This window comes from Chiloscyllium plagiosum, unplaced genomic scaffold (assembly GCF_037043375.1).
Source record: "Chiloscyllium plagiosum isolate Xiang-an unplaced genomic scaffold, Cpla_swu_hap1 HiC_scaffold_4, whole genome shotgun sequence".
Taxonomy (NCBI): domain Eukaryota; kingdom Metazoa; phylum Chordata; class Chondrichthyes; order Orectolobiformes; family Hemiscylliidae; genus Chiloscyllium; species Chiloscyllium plagiosum.
The window spans coordinates 96,812,854-96,828,517 of NW_028270142.1; the positions used below are offsets into that span (position 1 = coordinate 96,812,854).

The window sequence follows — 15,664 nt, forward strand, 5'->3', positions numbered from 1 at the left end:
ACTGAAAGCAACCGAATTTCAATACGCAACAAACCAATGCGGTTCATTTGCTAGGTTTGTTTTGTCTAATTAAAAACATACGATATTGGTGAAGTATGCAGATGTTTTTTTTGTCAAAACATCTGCTTTTTAAAAAAATCATTAATTTGCAAACGGCTTATAACAACATTTCTTCATTATTAATTTCTCAGTTGAATATCTTAATGCAAAGTGCCCGTGTAAACTTGTCACACTGTAATTACCCTGTCCCACCAGGTGAGGCATAGCATTGATCACGCGCGGAGAAAAGCGTATTTACAATGGACATTTTCCATTCTAAATAAATCATAATTTACACTGGAAGTATTAAATGTGATTCAATTAGGTCTTTGCATCCTGGTCCAATTGACCAGGCTGTCGAAACACACTTCATCTAGAGGTAGTTATAGGTTTTAATTCTCCTGTGCATCGCTACGGAAGGTTGACTCGTGTATTAAAAAAAATGTAAGCAATAAGATCAATAGTCATTCTCACTGACGATACTTTGTAAGTCCTAATATTTTACGCAGTCTCTCCAGTCATAAAGTCACATGTGCAGTTTTTTTTATCCGTGCCTATGATCAGAATTTGCATTACCTGCAAATAGTTGAACTATGTTGACTTAATGACCATCTCAGTGATTAAAATACACCGAGGACAGTTTGTTTCAAGTCAGTCAGTACTTTATGAAGTCATCCAAAAGTGAATGTAAAACTGGAGAAAGTAGGAAATGCGTCAAGGATTAAATGCACATTAAACGATTGAGGAAGATTATGCCTAACCCGATCGGTTTATACATATATACCAATCTGTATAAGACATTCTTAATAATATATAGTAATGGATGACAAAGCCAAGGAGATGATATAAAAGTGCATCTGTTATGGAGGAAATATGGTGAGAATCATGCCATTGCCTTCATGTCCGGAATCTAATTAGTATGTTATCACGACGAGATTATAGGAAAGCTGATAAAACCACTGTCTTTCTGGCCTTCTGTATGATATTCTCATGTTGTTTTAAATTACGCATTTATGATCTGTGCTTTGTGTTGCGGTACAATTACGATTCTGATTCAAAAGTAGGTCTGAGCAAGACAAATTTCTATAGCTTTAACTGCATGCTCTTGTTACCGAACACTTAATTTGGGGACCGATGAAAGTTTTCTTTGATTTACAGGTGAAAGCTGCCCAGGATTATCCTTTAATGTTTTAACTGTCCTTTTTTTTGATAAAAGCATTTTTGTTGCCGTACATGTGCCATATTCTGGCTGTAGACCATCAGAAATGTGTAGGAAGGCGGAGAGTGTGAAATACATTATGTTCAATATTTTAAAATCCAATCAAAAAGGATTTTTTCTTATCTAAAAAAATTCAACAGTCATTTCCTTGAAGTGCGTGTACACACCGCTCCACCAGCCGGACAGAGAATGTCGCCACTTACGTCCGTGTTACTCCTGCCCGTCAACATCCGCTTACAACTAATTATTCCCACGTAAAGGCTGGCAGTCAATGCTTTCGATTAAAACTGATTTAATAAGTAAATAAACCGCCCGCAAGTAAGATTTTTTTTCCGAAAGAGAGAGAGAAGAAGAAATAAAATACGTGACTGATTTATATGGCTCCGACCAACTGAAAATCCCAAATGCCTGTCAATGTGTGGGTGGACGGTCCAGTGAAAATGATCCTCTCTCACAGGTATTTGCGGAGTGGGTTGCAGCATCCGTCACTGGAGCTCCCACCCCGCTTTCCCCCTGGATGCTGCCACCACTCCCACCCTCAGACACTTCCTCTCCTACACCCCACAGTCTCCCGGTAACCCAAGTGGACTGCACCATATGATTTTTAGGGATGCGCTGCTCGCTTTTCCAGGGGACATGCCGATTGCAGTGTGAGGGAAGGGAGCGGGTGTAAAACGCCGGGGTTGAAGCCGAGGCAGCTTGGACAGACTTGGGTTTGAGGCAGATGAATTGGGCCGATCTTTGATTTTGGGTGGTAGGGGAGGTAGGGGGAACTGGGGGTGGATTTGTGCCTCTGACATCCTTTTGGGCATTGCTGGGAGCAGGCTGTTTCGGATCACGTGCCTTTGCCTGAGGCTGAGGGTGCTTCATTACTTCTTCCACCGCCATATTACAAACTTCAGTATTTTTCTCTCTCTCTTGAATTTTTCCCGCTCGGTGAGTAGGTTTTTTTACTATCTGAAATTTTTCAGTGCTTTTTTTTTGTCATTTTCATTCCTTTTTAACTACATTTTTTAAAAACAAATCAAAGATCGAAAGAAATTGTGCCTACGAAGCATGGTTTATAAATTCTATTTTGCGGAATAAGTTCTTGCATGCTGTATAGTGTTAAGTCAGTGACGGCATTGGCAAAAAAAGGAACTGTGTATATTTTGTAATTTTTTTGTTACTGTTGCCAGCCCCCCGAGTTTTTTTTTTCAATACGCATGCATAGCGGTAGTTTTTTTTTCAAGAAAAGACTCCTATTGTACTGATTCTATTTGCAAAGCTTTATTGGTGTATTTTTCCATACCGGTATTGACACAATTTGTGTGCTTCGCTTGGTTGAGCTGAAGTGACAAGCTACCAAAAGCACGATCTGAAGCAAGTTTTAATTGTCAACAACAGCAAAAGTGTTTTGCAGACTTTCCTACAACGCATTTTTTTTTCAAAAAACGGGGAACTTTTCTTGCAGCTTGTTGCTTTTTTTTTCTTGAAATAAATTTCCTAAAGGTGTACTTTATTTCGGACGGTTGCTTTTTTTTTTGCAAAAAGACAGATCTGTTTTCCAGTTGTTGAATTTTTACAAAATATAGTTAATTCAACCCCACTCCCCCCAAAAAAAACAAAAAAGTTGTGGATGGCTGTGGAAGTTCTTGAGGGGCAAATGAAGTACGTTATTGTATATACGGTTTACAGAAGGCACATCGACACTTCAGCAAAGGTACTTACTTCAGGGCCAATAACCAATGTCATCAGAAATGTTGGGAATAAAATATTGATAAAGTAAATAACGTGTGTTTTATTTAATGTTTTCCTCAGTGATTAGTCTGCCAAACAGGTCCATTGCACTATAGGAGCATGTCGCGTTATGTCTGATCTGCCTGATACATAGAATCTTGTTTGCGGTATTGCTGCCGAATATTACTATGATTTCATTAAATTGCTTGAATGAGACTTGATGCTTTCCGATGAAGAGCTTCTGGGAGCAGTGTTGAGAAGTCAGTGCATCATGTTTCTAACAGTGCTACTACAATGTAAGTAAAGGTGGTCAGATGTCCCAAACGACAGCGATGCATTGCAATGTTTGACATTACCTATATGTGCACTCAGCTGGTCATATACTGGAGTTGCACGTTCTCCCTTTTTTAATTACCAGTGATTTCATTGGAAACAGTACGGTTCGGTGTGTGTTCCTTAAATAACGTGGCCGGGAGTATAGCAGTCCAAAATTCGATGATTATATGGAGAGGAGCGCTCCAAGTGAGGGGATAATAAGTCCATTTAATATTGCAGAAGTTTAGAAAGTTTCAATATTTTCTCAACAGTGGTTGTTGAGCCTTCCCACTTGGCGCGAATCTATTATATCAGTCAAATCTTCAACGTCAAATTTTCAGTAACATGGTAGGGAAAGAAAAAATCTAGTCGGATTTAAAAGATAAGTATTTGACCCTGTACAGCTATCTTCACGAAGATTAGCCTGGCACCTATTTTTTGCTTTCTGCAGACACTACAGAGAAGATTTACTATTCAAACATAGTTTATCTTATCTTTGACGACGCCCCCCCCCACACTCCATTAAAAAAAGCTGCTAGCTTCAGTTACCTCTAGTTTCGCTGGTTCGTAAACCATTTACGTCTCTGTTCTATACACTGCTTGAGCAAATGATTCACATTAGTTATCACAGGATTCGCAAATCCAGATTTAAAATCATACTGCAGTCATTGTAAACAGCATTTGATTAGATAGAAATTGACTAGTTGTTAAACAATCTTTTTGGAGGTTGTGGAACAGTCAAAGCATCTACTGGTGTATATATATTTTTCACTAAGGATTGCTTTGGAATTCACAACTGTAAAAAAAAAAATTAGAATCAGCCAAGCTAAATTGGTTTTTGCAGAATGTGATCTTACTTTGAAGATAAAATTCATTTTCTGCATTTCAGTGTTATTGTTGAGGTTGCAACTGATCTACAAATGGTTTGAAACAGTTGTGTTTAAGTACATCAGTATGTGGTCAAGTTATTCCATTTGTAGTGTATTGATGCTGCTGAATGTTTCAAACAGCACAGCATCAAGCCAATTCTTGACTGTTCATCAAAAGCCACCTATCTTCATACCTGAAGATGAAGTGTTGGTATATATAGCAACTGCCATAGTAACATCACACAAACTGAGGTACTGTTACATTAGTGTTATACTGACAACGTGAATGCTATATATTTAAAAAAAAACCCAAATGGTTTCCACGAGGACAGTGTCATTCAGAAGTTATTGTATGGTGCTTGCATTAGCTGTTACCATGATGCAGTAAACAAAGTGACATTCTTAAATTGTTAAATTCAAGGAATAGATTTGGTTAAACATTTCCTTTTTTAGGCAAAGCTAAGGTTGGTGAAGTCTGAATACTTTATTTTCTCTTTTGTAAATACCATAAATTAACACTGAATTACATTTCCAGTCCTATGATTTGGGGGAATAATAAAGCCAACTGTAGATATTGCAGGTGTTCATCATAATAAGTATGACATATTGCTAAAATGTAAATTAATGCATTTTGTAAAAAGTTCTTACTTAAGGATCTAAATGCCAACAGACTAAGGGAGGTCAGGTTCACATAGACATACTGATTTTATATGGGACGTAGTGTTTGACGAGAGGTATAATCTGGGATAAGCCACAAAAGTTTTCCAAAGTACTTCTGAAAATCAAGATGAACAAATGTGGCTGAGAGAAAAAAAACACTCGAATGAATGAGTATTGCTACAGTCTGCTATTGTGATTAAATATTCAATTTTAAGAAAAGATAAATGTAAACCACTTCTCCTTCACATTCAGTAGCATTAGCATAGCTGAATCCTTGACCATCAGAATATTGGGGGTTGTCATTGGCCAGATGGTTAACTAGATCAGCTATATAAATATTGTGGCTACGAAGAATAGTCAGAGTCTGGGAATACTCATTCCACTTACCTGGGTGCATGTGGCTTCAGCAACACTGTGGATACTATGAAGCTGGACACCATTAATTGCCACCCATCAGCCACCTTATGCATTCACCACTCTGCACAGTGACAGCACTATGGACCATCTAAAAAGTGCATTTCAGCAACTCAGCAAGACTGCTTCAACAGTGTCTTCCAAACCCAAGACCTCCACCCAGAAGAAGGGAAACCGATGTAAAACAGTGCCGAGAAAAGTAACATGTCTTGCAGCATCTGTGGAGAAATAGTTACCATTTGGAATTCAAACATACTGTTCCTCAGAACAGTTATGAAGAGAAGTCAGTTTGGACTCAAAACTTTAACTGTTTCTGCTCTCTGCACAGATGATGCCAGACTTGCCGAGGTTTTACAGTATTTATTTTACTTCAGACTGTAGCATCTGCAATATTTTGTTTCAGTGCCACTTGCAAATTGTGCAACATACTGATTTTGAGTTATATTGTTGACCTAACAACAGTGAAAGAATAACATTCTTGATTTGCCTTACAGTAATATAGATGTGCTTAACCTACACGGATGTCAACTGCTGAAGAATGCTTGCCGATTATTGCAATCCTAAAAATGTAGTAAGGAAATATATTTTAAAGCTGCCGAAACACTGATGAGGTGGTGAACTTGGATATTAAGATTACGATACAGTTAGGAAAAAATGCCAACTAAAATGAAGTTCAAACTGGATTGGAACTATTTACTTCTTAGTCTACAGCATTGTTTGATTATGAATTAAGGTAATGCACTGTTTGAAGCATGAAGATCATATTGCCTCACTCTACAAACGTCAAAGTGAGAAGAATGAAGAATAAAGGAGTCTCATCTGAAATGATTTTATCTAAGACAACTTGGCAGGGTGTGAATTAAGCTGAAAATTTTCAAGCAAAATAGTGCGAATCATTACTTCAGCTGAGAATCATTGGGGATAATATTGGTCTTGGGTATCACAAAATGAAAAATATTAAATTGACAGTCATTTGTTTTAAGTCAGTGGATGAGAACATTTACTATCATACATTTTTCATTACTGGTTAAGATAGATTTGTGATTGAAGAAAATAACTTTAATTTGAACTTTCCAGTAAAAGAAATCCAAAATGTAATATCTTGAATTTATAAATTGACATTTGCATTATTAAACCTAATTCATATGCCAGTGAACCACGAAGGGGTTACACTAATCCTTGAAAAGGTCAGAAGAAGCTGCAATGTATTTAACAAGGATTAATAGGAAACAGAGACAAGGGATAGCGACTTGTGAGTTGTATAGATAACAGGTAACCAGAGGCAAAGCTGCTCCAAACAGAACAATCTTGTTAGACTGTCAGACCAGATGGCAGTTGTTCTGAAGGTGACTGAGGCATACTGAGAACAGTAATAAATGTGGCAACTCTTCGAAAAGGATTCTGGTTTTATAGTAAAAGGATGGTCTCAAGTTGATTGAGTGACAGAATTTTACATCTGAATGAAGATGTGAAAATGTATGCAACTGGATCCCACTTGTATTTCAGCATTTCTGTAGAGCTTTCAGTTCAAAGAAACTTCTGTTTTAGCATGAGGTATAAGGAGACATCTCTGGGTCAAAAGCAAGCAAGCAAGAACATTGTACTAGAAAGGAAGAGGAGTTTTGTTATAAATACAAAGTTTAAAAGTTTTGGATCAGTGTTCAAAATTTTGGGGAAGATAGAGGAATGAAAGAGTTGTGACCTTTTATCACCTGTTTTGATAGCAAGCCTTGGTGATTTACTGTCAAGAGTATGGTGCTAGAAAAGCACAGAAGGTCAGGCAGCATCCGAGGAGCAGGAAAGTCAATGTTTTGGGCAAAAGCCCTACTGTTTTACTAGCGTAAGGTACAAGATATTTGTCAACCATGTTCGGAACAGCTGTGTTGATGGTGAATGACCTCCCAACTCCCAGGGAAGCGTTTAGAATATCAGGCTTTATACAACCATTATATTTTAAACTCTCTGGTTCATTTTAAGATAAAATTGAATTTTTGAGTTGGGAGGGGGTACTAAAGGATAGCTAGATATAAAAGAAGGAAGCCAGTTAATAGGTAAAACTTGCCGCTGCTAATTTGGTGGCAGAAAAATCTATAAAAATGAAAAAAGTCACTTGTGATGGTGATAGTGTCCCTACCTCTGAGCCAGGAGGCCTCGGCTCACAGTTCACCTGATCCAGAGGTGTGCCATTAATAAGTTGAAAATAAAATATCTATAGGAAATTACCCTTGTGGCGCAGTGGTGCTGTCCCTACTTCTCAGCCAACAGACCCAAATTGAAGTCCTACCTGCTGCAGAGGTGTGCCATTATACGTCTAAGCAGGTTGATTAAAATATCGATATTTTAATACTGTAGACATTGGCTTGGGCAGCATGTGGAGGCCAGTGGTTGAGACACTTGGAGCCTTGTAAAGAATGCAAACCTATAGGAAGCCACTTGTGGTGCAGTGGTAGCTCCCTACCTTTGAGCCAGGAAGCCTGCGTTTGAATCCCACCCTCTGCAGACGTGTGTTAAATAGATTTGGTTAAAAATATCTATTGAAATGTATTGATTCACTGAATTAGGGCTCTTGTGGAAATCAACTTTCTCCAGAGTATGTAATATTGTCTCTGAACAGGTTGATTAGAAAATATCTCTCTAGGCATCCATTGTAGGATCAGGTTGTGTGTTGTCCTATAAAAATGGCTGAATCTCATAGACAGTGTCATACTGCAAAAATCTGAGATATAGAGAGCAAAGACATGGAGGTAGTAGGTGTCTCTATTGTATAACACAGGATATAGATGGGAGCTTGTACACCATGCTTACGAACAACAAAGCGAGAAGATTAAGGCTTGAGGTTGTGATCCCCAATTCATCCCTTTCTATAAAATCAGTTTGAAGTTATTTGGATGGAAAAGGAAACTGCACTCGACTACCATTGGACTGTTGCTGGAGAATGAAGAATCCATTTAAAGGATGTAGTGAAGTTTAACTGCAGTGGGAGATTTTAATTTTTGTCTTGTAATAATGTTTAGTCAGTGCATTTAGTTTGTATCGTAAATATCTTTAAACATAAAGCCTTGTATGATCTTTTCAGTCATTAACTGAAAGTTCAAATTTTTAAGTCTTGATGGGAATTACAATAGAGTAAATACGAATGAGATGGGGAGAATACACTAAGTTAGACATAAATGCACCATTTCTTGAATCAGGATCCAAAGTGAGTTTATGTTGTTGAGATAAAAGTATTCTGTGTTAGTAGCTTGTGAAAGATCCCAGTATGCAATGAATGTCTGGAGTCCCACTTCATTTCTAATAAAACATGAAGTCATGAGAGAACCTTGGCTCAGGGAACAGTATCTTATGATTTATAGAGAAACTGGAATGGAATGTGTCATAGTACAGTGGTGCTACAGTGACAGTGATTGAGGCACACTGTAGCAACGCAGGGCGGCATGGTATCCCAGTGGTTAGCACTGCTGCCTCCCAGCACCTCTATTGAACCTGAGTTTGATTCCAGCCTCAGGTAACTCTATGTGGAGCTTGCACATTCTTGCCGTGTCTGCATGGGTTTCCTCCCACAATCCAAAGATGTGCAGGTTAGGCGAATTGGCCATAGTTTTCAGGGATGTGTAGGTTAGGTGCATTAGTTAGGGTTATATGTAGAGTAGTAGAGGAATGGGTCTACGTGGGTTACTATTTTGAGGGTCGGTCTGGACACGTTGGGCCAAATGGCCTGCTCCCACACTGTAAGGATTCTAAGTAGAGTGAGAACTACTCTGCATCTAAACCTTGATGGGGGCGTGCAGAATGCTGACACTAGCTTCCAAATGGAAATTAACTTTTCCTTAGCAATCACCTTTGAAAACACAAATACATTTTTAAAAAGCATAATGAATTGGAAAATTCAGGATGAAGTAAAACAACAAATTAAGAAAGCCAAATCATCAAACACATATGGAAAAATCAGAAATTGCTGGAAAAGCTCAGCAGGTCTGGCAACATATGTGGAAAGAAATCAGAATTTACAGGTACGGTGACTTCTCTGGAGACTTTCTGAGGAAAGGTCACCAGTCCCGAAATGTTAACTCTGATTTCCCTTCACAGATGCTGCCAGGCCTGCTGAGCTTTTCCAGCAGTTTTTTTGTTTCTGATTTCCAGCATCTGCAATTCTCTTGATTTGTATTGATAGACATAGTTTTTATATAACACAAATAAATAAATGAGGCTTTCTTGCATTTTACTTTTATACCTTGTCTATTTATAAAATATCAATAAATGTAACTTGTAGAAAAAAAGTAGTACCACAATATTCTAATTGTGAATTTGTATTTAATTCTGTTTGTATACCTGAAACAAACAGAGCGAGAGAGTTGTCTGGTGTACATGTATGATGCAACACTGTGGGGGATTTAACTGGTTTTATATACAGTTCTAACACATTGAGTCTTGAATGATGGTGGCACAGTGGTTAGCACTGCTGCCTCACAGCGCCAGAGATCCGGGTTCAATTTCCGCCTCAGGCGACTGACTTTGTGGAGTTTGCACGTTCTCCCCGTGTCTGCGTGGGTTTCCTCCGGGTGCTCCGTTTTCCTCCCACAGTCCAAAGATGTGCAGGTCAGGTGAATTGGCCATGCTAAATTGCCCGTAGTGTTAGGTAAGGGGTAAATGTAGGGGTATGGTTGGGTTGCGCTTCGGTGGGGCGGTGTGGACTTGTTGGGCCGAACGGCCTGTTTCCACACTGTAAGTAATCAACTAAATAACTAATGGGAGGAGGAGGCAGCTGCACAAACTTCCCCATTCTCAATGATTTGGAGCTCAGCGTGTCATTGTAAAAGACAGCTGAAATAGCTGTAATCATCTTCAGTCAGAGAGGTGTCGAGTGGTTGATCCATCTCGGCCTCCAGAGCTCCTCAACATCACAACGCTAATCTTCAGACAATTTGATTCACACCACATAATGTCAGAGAATGGTTGAAGACACTAGATACAGCAAATGCCTTGAGCACGGACAACATCATTAGGGCAGTACCAAAGTCTTATGCTCTAAAGCTATTTGCCTTTCTAGTCAAGCTGTTCCAGTACAGCTGCAATACTACATCGACCCAGCAATGTGGATAATTGCTCAGTGCTGCCCTGTCCATTATATAAAAAAAGCTACAAATTCAGGCTGGCCAATTAGTATAATTTGTAAGCAAAGTGCTGTCAGTGGTAACAAATAGCACTTAACAGCAACATGCTGCTAATTTTTGGTACAGTCAGGGTCAATCTGCCCCAGACTTGATCCAAGAATAGACAATAGAATTGAATTTCAGAGGTGAAATAAGAGTGATCACTTGACATCAAGGCATCCGTTGGCTTTGAATGACATCAGAGTCTCAGAAAAATTGAAGTTGTTGGAAATCAGGAAAAGATTTCCATGTTTGGAACTGTGCCTAGCACAAAGGAAGAGGTTTGTGGTTATTGGGGATCAACCATCTCCATTCCAGGACATTCCCACAGATGGTCCTCTGTGTTTAATCCCCCTTTTCTTTGTAAGGTTTGTGAAGGTTTGTAGCTCAGGTCGAGGTTTAGGGTGTAGGTTTGCTCGCTGAGCTGTAGGTTTGATATCCAGACGTTTCATTACCTGGCTAGGTAACATCATCAGTGGCGACCTCCAAGTGAAGTGAAGCTGTTGTCTCCTGCTTTCTATTTATATGTTTGTCCTGGATTTGGTTCCTGGGGTTTGTGGTGATGTCATTTCCTGTTCGTTTTCTCTGGGGTTGATAGATGGCATCTAGATCTATGTGTTTGTTTATGGCGTTGTGGTTGGAGTGCCAGACTTCTAGGAATTCTCTGGCATGTCTTTGCTTAGCTTGTCCCAGGATAGATGTGTTGTCCCAGTCGAATTGGTGGTTTCTTTCATCCGTGTGTAGGGCTATGAGGGAGAGGGGGTCGTGTCTTTTTGTGGCTAGCTGGTGTTTGTGTATCCTGGTGGCTAATTTTCTTCCTGTTTGTCCTACGTAGTGGCAGTCCTTGCATGGGATTTTGTAGATGACGTTGGTTTTGGCCATGGGTTATACTGGGTCTTTTAAGTTTGTTAGTTTTTGTTTGAGAGTGTTGGTTTGTGTGCTACTAGGATTCCTCGTAGCCCTACACACGAGTGAAAGAAACCACCAATTCGACTGGGAAAACACATCTATCCTGGGACAGGCTAAGCAAAGACATGCCAGAGAATTCCTAGAGGTCTGGCACTCCAACCACAACGCCATAAACAAACACATAGATCTAGATACCATCTATCAACCCCTCAGAAAACGAACAGGAAATGACATCACCACAAACCCCAGGACAAACATATAAATAGAAAGCAGGAGACAACAGCTTGGCTTCACTTGGAGGTCGCCACTGATGATGTTACCTAGCCAGGTAATGAAACGTCTGGATATCAAGCCAACAGCTCAGCGAGCAAACCTACACTCCTTTAATCACCCTGTTCAGAAATAATATGACACATCTCTGGAGCAGGTAGAACTTGAACCTGGGCCTCCTGATTCAGAGGTAGGGACCCTATTACTCTGCCATAAGAGTTCCTTCTGTGGTCCTTGTAGATATTTTTAATCAACCTGTTCTGATATGTAATGACACACCTCTGGAGTGGGTGGGACTTGAATGCAGGTCATCTAGTCTAGTGTGGGGTACTACTACTGCACCACAAGAGCCCCAAGTCTTAAGTTGCCCTCTCTGGGAATTTGAACCCCAAATTCCCTTATGCATTTTCTTGAGAACCAGATTCCCATTATGAGATAGGCGTTTTGCAATTGTTACGTGTGTGTTTTATTACACACCTCTGGGATGGGGGGAATCTCGTATCCAAGCTTCCTGGCTCAGAAGTAGAGACTTTACCTCTGCACCACAAGGGCCTTCACAACTGTTCCTAAGGATGGGTGGTGTCATAGTCCTACCCATCTTCAGCTGCTCTTCCAATTACCTCCCTTTAAACGTAAGGTCAGAAGTGGGGATAGAGATTGCAAATTTTTCAATACCATTCATGAATCTGCAGATATTGAAGTAATCTATGCGCCACAAGACTTGCATAACATTTACAATGGAGTGATGTGTGGTGCAAATGCTACTTTTCACTAAATGTGAGGCACTGACTGACTTCAGCAAGAGGCATTTTAATAATGTTCCTTGACATTCAGTCAAATCGCCGTTGCAGAATCCTTCATCTTCAACATCCTTGGGACACTGTTGACCAGAAATTGAACTGGACCAGCCATATAAATACAGGCTCTGTATAAATATAGAACAGATCAGAAGTTACGAATTCTGTAGCAAGTAACTCACTTCTTAACTCACAAAAGCAGTTCATCATCTACAAGGCAGTTAGAAGTGTGATGGTGTACTTTCTTGTCTGGTTGAATGTAGCTTCAAGCACACTCAAACACAAACTTGATACATAAAGGCAAAAACAGTAAGTTTATTGGTGACCTATTCACGATTGGTGTACACTGGAAGCACTGTATGCAACATGCAACTTGCATACCAAATCCTTTAGCATCTTCTGAACCTGCTACCTTTTACTACCTAGAAAAAGGTCAGCAGATGCATGAGAACACCACTGCCTGCAATTTTCTTTCCAAGTCACTCACCATCCTGATTTAAAACCATATTTTTGTTCCTTCACTGTCAATGGGCCAAACTTCTTGAATTATCTCCCCAATGTTATTGTGGGTGTACCTGCAACCGATGGACTGCAGTATAGTTCAAAAGACATTTTAAGTGTCTTCTGGAGAGCAGTTATGGATAGAAATAATGCTTGTTTAGCTAGCGGTGCTTATTCCCATGGAAGAATAAAAATAATGTTACAGAGTTAAAATGGAGTGTGGATTTTGCCATTCCATTACTGTTCTGCAATCATTTTTTCCCTCCAGGATTTAGCATAGAATGACGCTGATACCTGTCAAATTCAAGCAGAGCTTCATTAATCTCGGTAAATAGGGATGCTATGCTGTGGATAGGATTCAGATGTCATTTGACCTGCTTACAGAGTGCAGTGTTTGCTCAGTAAAAGCTACCTGTGCAGCAAGATAAACCAGGAAATGCAGAAATGGTCCATTGTGTTCTGCAAGTATAACGTGTGTTTCTGTCATCGTGGGATCAGAACTCAATACATCCTAACAACAGCTCTGATCCCAAGCCATGTGTTCGGGACTCAGTAAACTACATTATGATATGTTTTCAAACCATATTTCTTTCATATGTTAATGATGCTTAAAATGGAGTGGGAGATATTTTTGCTTATTTGCACTTTGAGATTGCCAACAAGTGCAGGAATAGTCGAGCTTTCTGGATGGCCATTCTAAATGTTTTCATGTCATAACAAGTGCTAAAACAAAATCTAGGACTACAGTAATAATGCTATAAAAATAACACTCGAACTTTTAAAATGGTATTTTGTTACTATATTTCTAATATACAGGGCTTAAAACCTTTAATTACACTGTTTCTATCAAATTAAACTGTTTACCCTTCTTTCCTCCCTTTTTCTTACTATTTCTTACTTCCCATCCTCTCTTGCCCCATCGCATGGTTGTTTGCTTGAATTTTGTTTAATATGAACAATTACGCTGGTTTAACATACTTTTTCCCTGAGAAAAAGATGTAAGATTTTCTTATGCATGCTATAGTCTGCCTCTTAGCTCCCTTGTCTTAATTTTGAGGAGTTGTGGGATAGATTAAGCTTATCAAACAATTAACTGACAAAAGCTACAAAGTTCAGTTTGCAGTTGGACAAAACCCAGAAGGACTAACAGCTAAATTGTTGGAATAGATTGTTCAGTATTAAAAAGAAGCTAGTGTTGGACAAGTTCTATTTCCTGTGACAATCATAGTCTGATAATATCTAGTGAGATAAATCATCTGTCTTGCAGTAGGCTTTAAGATCTAATTCTATTTTGCATTGATTAAGAACAGGAAGGCATTTGCCATAGTTCAGATTTTGCTAACTTGAGCAAACTGTTGACTTAGAGAAGTCCAAAGGATGAAGAAATTTTACATTTGGTTCTCCCATTGGATAAATATTCTAGTAAAGGCCATAATATTTGTTGTATCATGAGTTTAAATAGAAAAATATTTAATTTGTTCTGATCCTATACTAATACTATAAAAGTCAGATTGTAGAAGGAAATCTGGCTTGATAGATTTTTTTAAAATGTCATGCAGTGGTCTTTCACTGAACACACGATTCTGCAGATTTGGTTTCAATAATGAAATAGACCTTTATTTAGCAAATGAAATGAACAAAATAAAAGTAACATAATTTGAAAGATTTCAAAACACACCTCAAAGTCTTATCAACTCCCCAACACAATCACTTTACGGTTAATCAAAATCCAGCTAAATTTTCCTTCTTTATCAAAGCTATAGATTGGACTTAACTACTTTTTCCTCAGTTCCGTTCTGTGAACTATTAAGTCTTTTCCTTGAATCCTCTCACCTTCGTGATCTTAGACGTTCTCAGTTCTAAAAAAAAACATAGATTTCTGACGAAACATTCCTGGTTTGGAAGTTTTCACAAACTGAAACCTTTACTCTGAGGTACTGTTAGAATCCTTGCTGATTGATCATTATTATTTTGTGATTTTTGGTTTGGAGCTGTGAGCTGAGAACTGTGAGCTGAAGATGACCAGACAGTTGTGTTTTAAAATAAAAGAAGAGGGAACAAACAAAATTGTTTGTTTGTGAAGCTAAGCCTGGAAGTTAATTGCTGATTGGTTCTTGATCAAAAGGCTCTAAGTACATATCCAGCAAGCTTGCAAAGACCTTATACCCAAGGAGATGGCAGATTTTGAATGGTAACTGTGACCTTGTCGGGAGATGGTCAGTCGAACGGAGAATCCAGAGTTTGAACTGGAATTTGGACTATGTTTTTTGTGAGTATCCATTTGGCTGTTGATGTTACAGCATGAAGATTTGAGAGGTCTCTACCTAACTTCCAGTTACCATCTGTTGGATATTCGGAGAAGAGAAATGTAAATTATGAGTATCACTGACCTCCTCTGAGTGAACTGAAAAGGTGGCCGTGATATCTTCAAAAAATCAATCAAGAAGCAATTATCCACAGATAGTCCCCAAGTTGCAAAGATTTTTCATTCGAGAGTCTGTTCGCAAGTCAATTTGTGCACCAGTTGGAACACAAGGCAGGCAATGGAAAGCAACTGTTCATAAGTACAGGAAATGGTTGTATGTTGGGACTTTACTTTTTTGTATGGGATCACACTTGTAAGTACAAGCATTCTGAATATTCATAAATCGGGAACCTCCTGTAGGCCTGTTAAGCAGCATACTGTGAAAACCACTTTAGTAATTTAGCCTGTTTTGTTATTTAATTTATTCCTTAACTTTGTCTTTTGTGTGATTAGAACTGAAAACAAAGGTTTTTTTGAGTTTACATCATAGACATCAA

General features: G+C 38.9%; 1 protein-coding gene across 2 annotated transcripts in view; it reads left to right on the top strand.

The window, feature by feature from the left end:
• The first annotated feature begins 2,006 nt into the window (after window positions 1-2,006).
• The window catches only part of LOC122549028 (RNA-binding Raly-like protein), a 913,629-nt gene continuing 899,971 nt past the window's right edge, over window positions 2,007-15,664 (top strand). Inside the window, exon 1 of one of the 2 annotated variants that reach the window (XM_087986498.1) lies at window positions 2,007-2,194. The gene's annotated coding sequence lies outside the window, so the exon portion shown is untranslated. The remainder of the gene's footprint in view (window positions 2,195-15,664) is intronic. The other variant, XM_087986496.1, reaches the window with a different exon arrangement.